This window comes from Gobio gobio (genome assembly GCF_949357685.1).
Source record: "Gobio gobio genome assembly, chromosome: 20".
NCBI lineage: Eukaryota > Metazoa > Chordata > Actinopteri > Cypriniformes > Gobionidae > Gobio > Gobio gobio.
The window spans coordinates 48,438,113-48,449,330 of record NC_137113.1 but is presented as its reverse complement, the minus strand read 5'-3'; the positions used below and the strand labels follow the sequence as shown (position 1 = coordinate 48,449,330).

The following is an 11,218-nucleotide window of genomic DNA, read 5'->3' as shown; positions in this document are numbered from 1 at the left end:
CTTGTTAAGTCGAAATGTGCGCCGTTCTCTCCTTTGTTTGACATCAGATTGTGCGCCGTTATCGCTTTTGTTTATACATGAGTGGAGTCTATGCAATGGCGGACGTAACTTTTAATAACTCTGCTAACAGCGCTTATTACATACAGATACATGTGCAGTTATCTCATTGTATTGCAGAACAGAGGCGCCAGCATACAAAAATACAACATACCCGTAAATCCTCTAATATTTGCCTGTATTCCATTAGCGGCCGGGTCTCCAACATTGGCCGGTCTCGCTGTCACCGAAGGTAAATAAAGGCCGGTCTCTAATAGCGGCCGGGGCTATTATTAGAACCAACGTTTTTCTGGGCAGGCCTCAACATTATGCTTGCATGTGATAGTAACATGCAAGTACCACAGGGGTCATGTCAATCACCCAGACATCCCAAGTCTCCCGCATATTTATAGCAGCTCCCTGATGCCCGCAAATTAGTAAAATTCTCCCGCAATCTAGAGCGAGCGAGCAAGAGCGCGCATGCGAGACACAAACTGTGCACGCGCGCACGGCAGAGAGCGAGAAACCTTACGTGTGTGTGCTAGTGTGCACCTAATGAAGCGCATGTAAGACGGAGAGCGTCCTGATTGGCTTGTTTCGGTAAGTCAACCAATCAATTGTCAGTGTGGGCGGGCTTTTATCTCTTCGGGCTTTTATCTCTCGCCCCAAAAAACGAAAGTATAAAGTATAAACATAATGATAATCTTGCACGCTCTACAGTTTGTAACTAACATGTTATGGTTGAGTTAAACAAGTTTCATTTCATGTGCATATTTTTCAGGTCGGCTAGTTGCCAAGGCTACATGAAAACAACAAACTCCTTAGACCTGTTTAAAGTTGCAATGAAATATAAATAAAAGCAGTTTACATAAATAGTAGTATAAGCAGCTTATGTAAATAGTAAAAGTGATCTACATAATTTTAGGAGAGATACCTCCCTGAAATGACTTTTTTCAGGTTGGGATGTCTGATCACCTCTCTCGCACGTGAGACTTCAGTCACCGGGTCCGGTAGGCTAACGTTTACGGCGCGAGGATGAGAACAGACGCGCAGCGGTCAGCGGAACATGAGGACGACGAAGAGGATCTGTACAATAATTAACTTGTTGTAGAGGCTGGCGCGAGTGATGAGGAGTTTACAGGGAGAGATGAAAAGGAGGAGGAAACTGAGGAGGATGAGGATTAAACAGAATTGGAGGATTTTTTTTTTTATAACTTCAAACCAAACGAGACAGGAATGGTTAAACTTTGGAGCGGTAAGGTGTCTGTTGCCTTTTGTTATGAATCAATAACCTAATTATCACCGTGTATGGTTAAGTGTTTACAATGCACTACCGGTAGCCTATGTTTGCTACGTTTTTGTTACCATATTTCTACACTGGAATTTAGCCTGAATTACCGGTATTTGTTGTTAATGTTCTGTATGCATACCATAATGTTATGGTAACTGTACGTTTTCAATAAATGAACCTAGTATTTTATAGGTTGAAATAGACGCAAAATCTCATTTTTAGTCATTCTACTGGTAGTTTGATTTGCTCAAATAGAAATTGAGGCCTGCCTCTAATTCTGGCCTCCTTCCAATAAAGGCCTGGACCGCGATGCGCTTGAGTAAAATAAAGGCCCGGGCCTATATTAGAGGATTTACGGTAGTAAGGCAAGTGTGTGAAGCTTCAGTCCACTTGAGCCCTGCCCCTACAGTTACCTGTCAGTGTCACTGATTCCAAAGTAAACTTGTAGAAGGGTTTCACTGAGCCCATGGCATCCCTCAGTGCATCGGTGCCGTGGATGGGACCCATGTGGAAATCAAGCAGCCAATCATAGCGCAGTTTTGCGTTTTCATGTGGACGGAGATTTTTTTAAAACTGTGCTTGTGTGGACGCGATTGTTTTTTAAAACGGAGGAGGAAAAACTCCGGTTATAAAAATAACCGTGTACGTGTGGACTAGGCCTCAGAGGCACAAAAAAAAACCAGACTGAACTGAACTCCTTCATCATGCTTTTTCAAATTCATCCATATGTCTATGCTTCTCTTTCTCCCAGACATTTACATTTTGCACAAAAAAAAAACTTTTAAAGAAACAAAATCATCCACTGACTTGAAAAGCTGCTACAGAAATGACTTTTGACTTTGAGGACCTCGATAGAAATGTAGTGTAGTAAAAAGTACGATATTTGTCTTTCAAATGTAGTGAAGTTAAAGTAAAAGTTCCCCTAAAAAATAATACTTCAGTAAAGTACAGATACTCAAAAAGTGTACTTAAGTACAGAACTCAAGTAAATGTACTTCGTTACTGTCCACCTCTGCACAATTCTGACTTTATACACACAATTCTGGCTTTATATCACACAATTCTGACTTTATATCACACAATTCTGACTTTATACACACAATTCTGACTTTATACACACAATTCTGACTTTATACACACAATTCTGACTTTATACACACAATTCTGACTTTATACACACAGTTCAAATCTGACTATCACACAATTCTGACTTTATATCACACAATTCTGACTTCATACACACAATTCTGACTTTATATCACACAATTCTGACTTTATACACACAATTCTGACTTTATACACACAATTCTGACTTTATACACACAATTCTGACTTTATATCACACAATTCTGACTTTATACACACAATTCTGACTTTATACACACAGTTCAAATCTGACTATCACACAATTCTGACTTTATACACACAATTCTGACTTTATATCTGGCCTCAGTGTGTTATTGTACTGAGATGTGTGGTGTGTTCACACTTTACACACACGAGTACACACACTCTGCTGATCCACTGGGTGGCGCTGTTGCGCTGTCTCCTCAGCAAACCCATTATCTCTGAGCACAGAGTTACATGACGTCACCAAAACACAACATTGCGGCATGTGAGAAGCAGCCAGTTATTGCATTTTATTTTTGGCTCAGCTGTAGTCAGGAACAGAGTGTGTTGGGGCAGAACCGTCCCAGTGCTGGTGTAATCATAAACCAGGTCTAGGGTTGATCCAGACTCTCTAAACCTCTCCTTATGCGACACTTCAGTGTGTTAAGCTCCTCTCCGTCCTCAATTCATCCTGTTTTCCTCTTATATAACACACTCATCGGCTCCAGGACGGCAAGCTGCTCCCGAAATCCACTGCCCGTGTTCCTCCAATTACACAATCAGCTTTAGTTCACACACACACACACACACACACACACACACACACACACACACACACACACACACACACACACACACACACACACACACACACACACACACACACACACACACACACAGAGCGTACGGACACACATGACCTCTGACCTCTGCCACCTGATCTCACTGAAAGCTCAGTCATAAAACATCAAGCATTGAAACATTGTGTGGGATATTAAAAGAACAGCTCCCGAAAATGTCCATTCTTCAGAGAGAAAAGATTCTCATTTGGGTCACACGAAAACATTTTTTGGGTCCACTATCCATGAGACTCATCAAACATTTACTTCATTTATTTCCAAAATGCTTTTCATCAGCATAAATCAACTTTAGTGAGATTTGCCCGTGATGAAAACTTTATTCAATATTAATTTTCTGAAAGCTAAACTTGTGTCTGCCACGAATGAAACAAATTAAAAGATAACTTTTTATCTCACAATACTGACTTTTTTTTCTCAGAATTGCAAGTTTATATCTCATAATTCTGACTTTTTAAAAGTCACAATTCCCTTTTAAATAGTTTTATTCAGTGGTAGAAAACAATTATAATATTAAATAATATTAAACTTATTTTTCTTAGTCCATTCAAAAATTGTTTTTTATTCTTGTTTTAAGCATACATTAAATCAAGTTTAATGATATTTATGGTTAAAACATGAAATTTGCTAGTGGGGTAAAAAATATCTTAATATAATATAATATAATATAATATAATATAATATAATATAATATAATATAATATAATATAATATAATATAATATAATATAATATAATATAATAAAATATAATTAATATAATATAATATAATATAATATAATATAATATAATAAAATATAATATAATATAATATAATATAATATAATATAATATAATATAATATAATATAATATAATATAATATAATATAATATAATTAATATAATATAATATAATATAATATAATATAATATAATATAATAATATAATATAATATAATATAATATAATATAATATAATATAATATAATATAATTAATATAATATAATATAATATAATATAATATAATATAATATAATTTAATATAATAATATATTGTAATATAATCTAATATAATATAATATAATAAAACATAATATAATATAATATAATATAATATAATATAATATAATATAATATAATATAATATAATATAATATAATATAATATAATATAATATAATATAATATAATATAATACAATTAATATGATACAATTAATATAATATAATATAATATAATATGATATAATATAATTAATATAATATAATATAATTATAATATAAATAATATAGTACACTGTTAGACTTTACCGCAATTTTACAGTTACTTACCGCAAAAAAGCCCAGTAAAATACCATTTATATTATTTACGGTTAGCTACTGTAATATGCACTGCATTGTGGGTATTTTTAATGAAATTTACAGTAACTTACTGTATATGGGAATTTGCAGTATTTTACTGTTTACGTAAAAGCAGTAGTGCTACTGTAAACAAAGAATACACACACACACACACACACACACACACACACACACACACACACACACACACACACACACTGGATGTTTAAAAGTTAAATAAAAACATGTGGATGGAAGGATGTAAAATTAGTTCTTTGTGGGAGACAAAGAAGTAATTTTTATATTTAGTATTTTCTCCTACCCTTTTCACATTTTCGGGTTTCTCAGAGCTTAAGTCGTCATAGTTGGGTTAAATTTTATAGCGGTGAATGAGAGAATACAATAATTATATATTTTTTGTGTGCCCATTTGCTCAAATAGCAAAAGAAAAACTCCAAAATAGTGATTTCACAACTTTCAAAAAGAGGAAAAAATAGAGTATAGAATAAATAGAGTAAAGTATTAGTGTTATAAATGTATTTCGAATTCGCCTCATAGGAGGAGCTTCTGCCAGCGGCTCGTCTCGTTGAGAAATGACTGACATGGGCTGTGTTTACACGTCTTTTTGTGTTAAAACTGTTAATGTGTGACAAAACGTAGTTTTAAGACTTTTTCAGTCGGTAATGTAGTTGTTTAAAGCTCAAATCTGTGGTTTATTTATAAGAAGAGTGCCTATTTTAACATTTTATCTGGTGTTTTCGGAGATGTGAGCTCCAGTGAGTCAGCGGCGTTCAGCGCTTGTTTACCCGGCGAGAGTAGACTTTCCTCGGCTAGTCCTTCTGACGTCTGCCGCTGGCTCTGATGTCTCTGTGGCGTCTCCAGCTATAATTAGTCTTGTGGAGATTTAACGGCCCATATTTGCTCTCATGGATCTATAATTTGTTCCCTGGCAAATCGTTTTGGCTGAGGGCAAAGTGAAGTTTCATTACTTGTTTATTTTTCGGCTATAACTGTACGTTGCAAAATAAAATGACGGATCATGAGATGCTAACGGATCATGAAATGCTAACGGTAGGCTACACACACACACACCTACTGTTAGCATTTTATATCTCATGATCCGTCATTTTATTTTATTTATTATTATTTTAATGCCAGAGTAATACCAGTACAAGTGTGGTGATATAAATGTAATTTTTAAATGTTTAAAATATATATTTATAAACTTTGCTTACACCTCACACAATTCAAATTGTTTACTCGCGTGCCAAGCCCGCGCAAATGAGGTTTGTGTCGAGTGCGCGCATAACGGACGTCCCTGCCTGTGGATCGGATCGCCAGACACCAGCTGCGAGCTTTCCTGAGGTAAGAAGTTTTTATTTGACAAATTTGTCACAAATGTCTTTGATACTTTTAAAACGTAAACCAATATCCATTAAATATAGCTACATACATGAAGAAAGTAAATAATAATATCGAATTGCTATTACTATATGACAGTCTCGGGGAACTGTTCGTTTTCCTCAAGAACCGCTTTCATAACCCATTCAATTTGCATACAATTGACTAACTGTTACCTGCATTGTACATTATTTACCAAATGTTGTATTTACGCGAACAATGGTTTCCGTCTTTTCACGGCCAGTTATAGTTACATATTTTCGTTGACAGTTAAATGTGTGTGACGCCATTTGAAGTAACGTTAGCGCCTGAGCGGTGTCAAAAAAGGCTGTCTCTCTCTCTCTCTCTCTCTCTCTCTCTCTCTCTCTCTCTCTCTCTCTCTCTCTCTCTCTCTCTCTCGAAAATAGAACATTTACGCCAGTGTATACACCAGAGGATTAATATATATTCAAGTAAAATAATAATTAGTTCAAGTATGTTCATTGTGGCTTCTTATTTATTATATTATTTCATATGAATTCATTTTTACATGCCACTGTAGGCTCTATTATTGTCTTCTCTCTTTTTTCAGTGTTGATAGTCATTTGATTGTGTAAGTGGTCAATCTAGCAGTCATCCTATATCTGTGAATTATCATGTGCATAACATTTAGGCACCATTATAGTCAATAAACATTAATGAAAATTTCTTCTTTTTCTCTCTTGTGTCAACAGGAGCTAACAACACCCCAGAAAGAGCCACAGCACTGAGCATCTTTGGCTTTGTAAGTATATATTTTGACTAACATTATGTGATTAACGTCTTTTAATGCATAACATTTTATTATTTCAAAAATACTTGTTGCCTACATTTCCTACTTGGCATCTATTTGTTATCTTGTTGTGACTGTTTAGTCTCATGTGGGATATGTCACTGCATAACATGACAAAGTAATTAAAAATGATTCATTGTATGCACTTAAAAATTTGTGTAACACTTTACAATACGGTTCATTAGTTAACTACATTAGTTAACATGAACTAATAATGAACTGCACTTATAAAGCATTTATTTATCTTTGTTAATGTTAATTTCAACATTTACTAATGCATTATTAAAACCTTGCTAACATTAGTTAATGCACTGTGAACTAATATGAACAGCTGGATTTTTATGAACTAACGTTAACAAAGATTAACTAATGCTGAACAGAGGTGTTGTTCATGGTTAGTTCATGTTAACTAATGCATTAAAGGGTTAGTTCACCCAAAAATGAAAATTCTGTCATTAATTACTCACCCTCATGTCGTTGGACACCCGTAAGTCCTCCGTTCATATTCGGAACACAAATGAAGATATTTTAGTTGAAAGCTGATGCTGAGAAAGGCTTCAGATAGGCCTCCATTGGCATTCAGTACATTGACACTTCCAATATCCATGAAAGGCACTTAAAACGTTGTTACAAAGTCCATCTCGAACGCCGGATCTGCGTCATATTCTCGCGCATGCGTCGTGGAGGCATACACGGAAGTCGAGAACAAGTTGGATAAAGATGTTATTTAGATTTTTTTTTGCGCACAAAAACTATTGTCGTCGCATCGTAAAATTATTGTAGAGCGACTGTGGTGAGATAGACTTTGTAACGACGTTTTAAGAGCCTTTCATGGATCTTGGAAGTGTCAATGTACTGAATGCCAATGGAGGCCTATCTGAGGCCTTTCTCAGCATCAGCTTTCAACTAAAATATCTTCATTTGTGTTCCGAATATGAACGGAGGACTCACGGGTGTCCAACGACATGAGGGTGAGTAATTAATGACAGAATTTTCATTTTTGGGTGAACTAACCCTTTAACTAATGTTAGCTAATACAACCTTATTGTAAAGTGTTACCAAAATATGTATACATTATTTTATATGCAGATCATATCCAACCAGTGACCAGAAAACAGAGAGACTGAGGAATAGACGGAGAAACGGACAAAGCTGGACTACAACTAAAACCTGAACTAAAAACTAATCATGCAAGTATGTACAGGTGCAAGTATTTAATTATTTGCAATTTCTGAGAGACTTTTATCTTTTAATTTTCAGCCAACCTCGTCTTATGCTGCCTTCATGTGCTAGAAATTTCCTACTTCCCACTTCTGAAGTTGTGATTACGAGCTCATCACATTCAGATTTTGACTTGAGAGGGCGTTCATGTCCAATTTTTTAACTAGGAAACTAGTTCAGTAATTCCTATTGCACGTGAAGGCAGCATAAGATGTCAGTTGAGCAGGAGGTGACGTTTGCCTACCACACCACAGGTGATATGAAGTATATCATATCATGAAATTGCTCTTATAGTCAGGGTGTCCGCGGGGTTGTAAAAGGTAGTAAATGAAATTAGCCAAAATTAAGGGCATTAAAAAGTAGTAAAAAGTACTAAACGTCATCTGACGAGGTATTACATTTTCGAGCCCAATTGTTTTTAGATACATTTTCAATTTGTGTTAAGTACAGGCCTTTTTTTTCTAAAATTCGCGTGGATTTATTTATATGTTTAGAGTAGGACCTGCGCGATATCGTGTGAGGTGGTGTTCGTTCGTGCGCGCTGAAACAAACTGGGTCCGCTGCTGGCTTGCTGACAAACATGTACGTGAGCTCGCTTCCATTCAGTAAGTAAAGCATGGGGAAATGCAAGTTTTCGGACCTCTGGCTGGAGGACTCACGATTTAAAGTCTGGCTTAGGCCAGAAGTTTGCAACAGCCACGAGGCTTATTGCCACGTCTGCAAGAAGACAATTAATATAACCTGGGTGGGGGTGAATGGCGTCAAATCGCATATGTAATCAAATAGCCACCAAGCTAGGATGAGCGGACGTAGCGAGCAGCTTCCCATATCAATGTTCTGCGCTACAGATGCATCAACGACCTCAAACTCCACTGCTTTGCCCTCAACCCCGACTGCTCTCCCGATTCAAACCACTGCCAGTAGCCTAACGTTAGTCTAGCAGCTTCATCAACAGGTGCGTGACAGACGTCAGACAGCAGACGCTATGCCCTATCACCACCGCTACATTGCGAGCTGAGGTGCTGTGGTGTTTAGACCTTGCAACTAAACACCACTCTTTCAATTTGAATCTATGGCATTGAAGAGCTGTTTCGAAATATGCAAGTTGCTTAAAGCTTGGCATACACTGTGCGATTTCTGTGCGATTTCAGCAAGGTTATCTACTCACACTGTACGAGTAGATCGCATGCGATGTAAAGCCAAAGCTCACGGTTTTTATGCTCACACCATGGCTCGGATCGTCGAGCGCGACTTGTCTGCTCACTGTATGAGTGAAGATTTAGCATTTACTATTTATGTATATAAATGATTATTATTATTATTATTAGGGTAGGCCTACTTTTATTATTAAATTGATAATACATTTAATTTGCCCCCGTGATAATTTCATAATGCATCAATGCACAACCGACATGTTGCATAATAAAAGAATAGATAGATTAGCTTACTCCTCATTATTTAAATACATTTTGCACAATTAAACAAGGAATTATAGGCCTATAATTAAAATGATTATCAGTCTATAATATGTCAGAACACTACAATAATATCAGTATTATCAGAAAGTAAGAGCAGCTTTATTTAAAAAAAACTTGTTTAACACGAAATGGGCCTATACTTCTCTTCTAATTTGTTTCACAATATGGGCCAAAAGAGAAATATTAAGAATATAAATTCAGACAGTTATAGGCTATACGTTATCAGCATATGTTAAAGCAGATTTATATAAATAAAGAGATATCTCTTGTCTCTGTGAGAATATGCGCCGAAAGCTTGTCAGATTTTACGTTCACTTTCAGTAGTGAATAATTGACCAGGTTTGAGACTTCACCGACTCTCGCACACATTACGTTTTTGTGTGATATCCACTGACTCGCCTTCATGATTTAAAACGAAAAAGAAAAAAAATCTATATTGCGCCGTGAAAATTGCTCTTGTTTCCCTCTGTACACTGCACGAACTATGAAGAAGATGTCTCCTTCCTCTTCTGTCTTTATTTCTATTCTCATCTCTGTGGGCAGTTGATGTTAAGTTAAAATGACCTCGTTACATTGTGATGCAATATGTTATTCCATTTGGAAAGATATTTCATTTACGCTACTATAGTTGCAGCTTGAAGTCGCGCTGGTATTAAAAAATATTTTGAAGGTATTAAAAAAGGTAGTAAAAGGTATTAAATTCAACTTAAGAATTTCTGTATATACCCTGATAGTGTATGGAATGCTTTTTAAAGAAAATTTGCGGGGGGGAAAAGGAAAATGTTTAGATGAAGTAATGGAGATGGTGTGAACATGGCCTTTACATGTTCCAGCGTGAGCTGGAGGGAGGTGTCTTCCGTCAGCAGCTTGCTTTCTGATTGGGTATTGTTGCGTTTCACATGATAATCTCCAGAGCGCGCATGCTTGTCCTCGGGATAGAGATATATAATATAAGTATAACTATGAATAATAATAATATAACAAGTATAACTATGAATAACTGCTGTTGCACAAGTTGTTACCTCATCTGTCCATGAACAAATTTAGATGAGATAAACCATTTCTCACACATTTTCCCTCTGTTTTGTTTCAGATCAGCCATCAGTAGTTTACCAGTAGGGAGGCCAGCCAAGACCAACTGGGGTATTTTGTTCATACTTTTTGTTGCCATATCGTCATGATCTCTGCTTTGATTTGTTGTAATGAATTCAGTTCTCTATTTTTTTTTCTGTTTTTTGTAATTGATTGTGACGGTGAATAAAAAAATATACTGATGTACATGGACTCAAGTCTCTTATTTGGAATTTATTAAATGTATTATTTATTTTATTGCATTCATGTAAAATATTCAAAATAAAGTAATAATATATTAACATATGCATATTTTGTAAAATAAATTACAGTAAAATTACTGTAAAAATTATTATACTGTAAAAATAAATTGCGGTAAGGGCATCATACTGTAAAATGAAATTGCGGTAAGGGCATCATACTGTAAAATTAAATTACGGTAAGGGCATCATACTGTAAAATTAAATTACGGTAAGGGCATCATACTGTAAAACACATTTACAGGTAAGCTACTGTAAAGGGGCAATTACAGTAACTTACTGGCAATAGTGCTGCCAGTAAGTTACCGCAAAAATACAATAAAATGTCTAACAGTGTAGAATTAATAGAATAGAATAGAATGG

General features: G+C 35.6%; 1 long non-coding RNA gene across 1 annotated transcript; it reads left to right on the top strand.

Annotated features, from left to right (window-relative positions):
- Nucleotides 1-5,196: 5,196 nt before the first annotated feature.
- On the top strand, nucleotides 5,197-10,801 carry LOC307143898. The gene is made up of 5 exons (XR_013818639.1): nucleotides 5,197-5,684; nucleotides 5,886-5,978; nucleotides 6,728-6,777; nucleotides 7,915-8,019; nucleotides 10,618-10,801. It is a non-coding gene; the product is annotated as an uncharacterized lncRNA (long non-coding RNA).
- Nucleotides 10,802-11,218: the final 417 nt, after the last annotated feature.